The sequence below is a fragment of the Phasianus colchicus genome, chromosome Z (genome assembly GCF_987193195.1).
Source record: "Phasianus colchicus chromosome Z, bPhaCol1.hap1.1, whole genome shotgun sequence".
Lineage (NCBI taxonomy): Eukaryota > Metazoa > Chordata > Aves > Galliformes > Phasianidae > Phasianus > Phasianus colchicus.
Genome location: NC_143476.1, coordinates 53,979,238 through 53,983,517, shown reverse-complemented (window position 1 = coordinate 53,983,517; position 4,280 = coordinate 53,979,238).

Sequence of the window (4,280 nt, the reverse complement as noted above, 5' to 3'; positions counted from 1 at the left end):
TCTTTTTTTTTTTTTTTATTTACTTATAGTCTAATGCAGTGGGAATGAACACAATGGTTTTTGGGGGAAATACCGGTTCATGCCTAACTATGAGGGCATGATATTCACAAGCATAATGGATACGGTAATGTCTGGTGTGATGCCATCCAACGGCCGTGTGGCATCGCACTGCAGGGGAGCAGTCTCCCATTGGCTGCATGGCCTGCCGCTCTGGCAGCGTGCAAATTGCGATTTGTGCTGAGGGCGAAGAAAGGTGCGTACGACCTCTGGAAACAAGGGTGTGTCACCTGGGAAGAATATAGGGATGCCATCCGCACTTGCAGACATGGGATCAGGAAAGTGAAGGCACAGGCGGAACTGAACTTGGCGAGGGACATGAAAAACAATAGGAAGACTTTCTACAGGTACATTGGCCAGAAGAGAGAGGCCCAAACGAGTGTACCTCCTTTGGTAAATGTAAAAGGAGAACTGGCTTCAACAGACAAAGAAGACTGAGGTACTGAATGAGTTCTTTGCCTCGGTCTTCACTGGCAGCCAGGATTCCAGTACTTCTCACGTCCCTGAGTCCTGCATCCCTAAACATCTGGGTGGGGACTGGGATGGTAAATCCCCCCCCCCACTGTGAGGGCAGAGCAGGTCCAAGACTGCCTCATGAGACTGAATGTGTACAAGTCTATGGGGCTGGATGGCGTGCATCCCAGGGTTCTGAAGGAGCTGGCTGAGGTGGTTGCCAAGCCGCTCTCCATCATATTTGAAAAGTCGTGGCTGTCAGGTGAGGTCCCAGATGACTGGAAGAAGGGTCATGTCACTCCCATTTACAAGAAAGGGAGCAAGGAGGACCCCGGGAACTACAGGCCGGTGAGTCTCACCTCTGTGCCTGGGAAGATCATGGAACAGATCATCCTGGACAACTTGCTTGATCACATGAGGAATGAGCATGTGATCTGAGACAGCCAGCACAGCTTCGCCAAAGGAAGGTCATGCTTGACCAATCTGGTGGCCTTCGATGATGGAATGACGGCATTGGTGGACAAGGGAGGGTGACCAATGTCATTTAGCTAGACTTGAGCAAAGCCTTTGACATGGTCCCCCACCACATCCTTATTTCCACATTGGAGGGATGTGGAGTTGATGGGTGGACCACCTGATGGATAAGAAACTGGTTGAAGGGCCACAGAGGGTGGTCATCAATGGCTCTATGTCCAGGTGGAGGCCAGTAACGAGCAGCATTCCCCAGGGGTCTGTCTTGGGACCGGTCCTCTTTAACATTTTTATCAATGACATCGATGATGGAATCGAGTGCACCCTCAGCAAGTTTGCTGACGACACCAAGCTGAGTGGTGCGGTCGACATGGTTGAAGGAAGGGATGCCATTCAGAGGGACCTCAAGAGGCTAGAAAGGTGGGCCTGGGTGAATCTGATGAGGTTCAACACGGCAAAGTGCAGAGTTTTGCACTTGGGCCGGAGGAATCCCAGGCATCCATACAGACTGGAAGGAGCGGTCCTTGAGAGCAGCCCTGCAGAGAAGGACCCTGGGGGTCTTGAATGGATGAAAAGCTTAGTATGAGCCAGCAGTGTGCCCTTGCGGCTCGGAAGGCAAATGGTAACCTGGGCTCCATCAAAAGAGGGCTGGTCAGTATGGACAGGGAGGTGATTGTCCCCCTCACTCTGCTCTTGTGAGGCCCCATCTGGAATACTGCGTCCAGGTCTGGAGCCCCCAGTACAAAAAAGACAGGGAGCTGTTGGACAGGGTCCAGAGGAGGGCCATGAAGATGATCAGGGGACTGGAGCACCTCCCCTGTGAGGACAGGCTGAGGGAGCTGGGCTTGTTCAGACTGGAGAAAAGAAGGCTGCGGGGTGACCTCATTGCAGCCTTTCAATACCTAAAGGGAGCCTACAGAAGGGAGGGGAATCAACTCTTTGAAAGGGTAGATAACTGCAGGATGAGGGGAAATGGTTTTAAGTTGAGGGAAGGGAGATTTAGGTTGGACGTCAGGGGGAAATTCTTTACAATGAGAGTGGTGAGGTGCTGGAACAGGCTGCCCAGAGAGGTTGTAGATGCCCCATCCATGGAGGTGTTCAAGGCCAGATTGGATGGGGCCCTGGGCAGCCTGGTCTAGCATTAATGTGGCAGGGGGGTTGGAGATTCATGATCCTTGAGGTCCCTTCTAACCCTGGCAATTCTGTGATTCTGTGATATGGATGTAAGAGTGAGCACAGACATCTCTAAAATGTTTAAATACTGTCATTATGGCTGTGATTGCAATTCAAAACATAATATATTGTGGAAGGTACCTCAGAAGGGTGTGTAGTCCTACTCAGTTAGGTTGCTCTCAGAAGCTAGAGAAATGTAAGAACATAAAGCTAGAAGAGTATCATTCTTTTGAAACTCCTGGGATTTTTCCTCCTTCTACTACTTCCTGTCTTTTCACAGGCAGCTGCCATGCAACTTCCAACTATGGCATGTAGTAACAGACTTTGACTTGCATGCAGCCATGCAGGAATTATCATTTTGCACAGCAGATGCACTTCAGTACAGCACTGAAAAATAGTGCAGTATTTTTTTTATATCTGTACGCTTGGAAAAGGCAATCAGTCAAGAGTCTAATATGATAATTGTGTTCTATAATTATCATTTTCTTCACTAATTTTAACAACGCTTTGGGCTTTTGGGGGGGGAGATATATTATTGTTTTCTTCATACAGAGTTCTGTAAAGTTAACTTCTTTGGACAGGTTATAGAGATGAAGTTGTTGAACATTTGAACAAGTTCTCTGAACAATTTTTAAGTTCGTCAGCAAGGCAAAATTTGCATTTGGAAGAATGGAAGAACCTATATTTTTCTAGATTAGACTATGAGCCCAGGTCACTTGTTGAGTGGAGTTGTTGAGCAATAGGAATTAATTTTCACTTTGAATAAGCCAGTCAATTTTCTTTGCTTAAAAGATTCATGATCCTTCATGTCCCTTCCAACCCTGGCCATTCTGTGATTCTTCCTGTGGGTTTTTCACATGCATGTGCTTGCATTGGTCTTGATTCTGAAAAACTGCCTCTTTTAAAAGTAGATTAAATTTTAAAGTTTTACCTTAATTTCATACCTTATAACTGTAGCTGAGGTTTTCTGTGATTGAAAACTTTTATCTATTAGTGATGCAGAATTTTATTTTTTTCTTGGCCTTGGGATTTCATCTGGAGAGCTAAGAGGAACAAGGAAGTAGAGCAATGGAAGACTGATTTTTACATGTATGAATTAGGCAACATAATTTGGGCTGATCTGACGGGTGGAGATATTACCATGTAACTTTTTTTTCTTTCTGTTATGAGTTGTGAGAATTCTGTAACACAAAAGATCTGTAGAAATTCCTGTCTCTGTTTCTTTGAGAATTATGAATATACACATGAATCCTCAAATTTTGTACTGAGCACACAGCAGATCACCTTGGCTATTGCAACAGTGCACAATGTAATTGCACAATGAAAGTGCCCTATTTACACAGACTTACGAATAGCAGAGTAATATATTAATCTATGTGGTTTTAGATATTCTCTTAAATATTTGAGATCTATGACTTCAGTCATGATTCACTGCTTGAGATTTTGGAGTGATTGTCTCATTTATTGATGAAATCAGATTCTTCAGCAGTAAAATGCTATGCGTGCTCATTTTAAAACAAAAACTATAAAGCTAATTACTATGAAATGGTGCATAACACTATAGTGTCCACCTGTATGGGATTAGGAATTGCCTATTATGTGCCTTTTAAGAATACTATCAAATCCTTAAAACAGTTTATGTGTTGTGTGTCTATTAACAGGTGGCACAAGGGATGACTGTTAAATACCATTAGTATTTGCTTCTAAAGTATTATTTATGTCAAAAATAATCATTTAAAATGAAACTGGCCAGGTGGTACATAATTTAGATGGTCTTTCTTGTCTTCATCTTGTCAGAGGAACTGTTTTGTAACTCCCCTACTATCAGAATCTGGTGTGCATACTTTATACAGTTGAATGTTGCATCTGAAATCAGTAGAGAAAATGGTTGCAAGTTGCCTCGGGAAAAGCATTTTTTTAAGGTTATCATGAATACTTAAGAAATTTCAAGGTGATTTTAAAAGAAGTATTAAAAAAACCCACAACCTTTGGTATATAAAAATGTGAATAAAGTATTTTAATAGAAAGTAATAAAAGTATTACAATATTTTGTTGGTATACGTCTCAAAGGATTACTTAAGTACCTTACCACTGAGTTTTGCTCTAGGTTGTTTCAACCTCTTGCT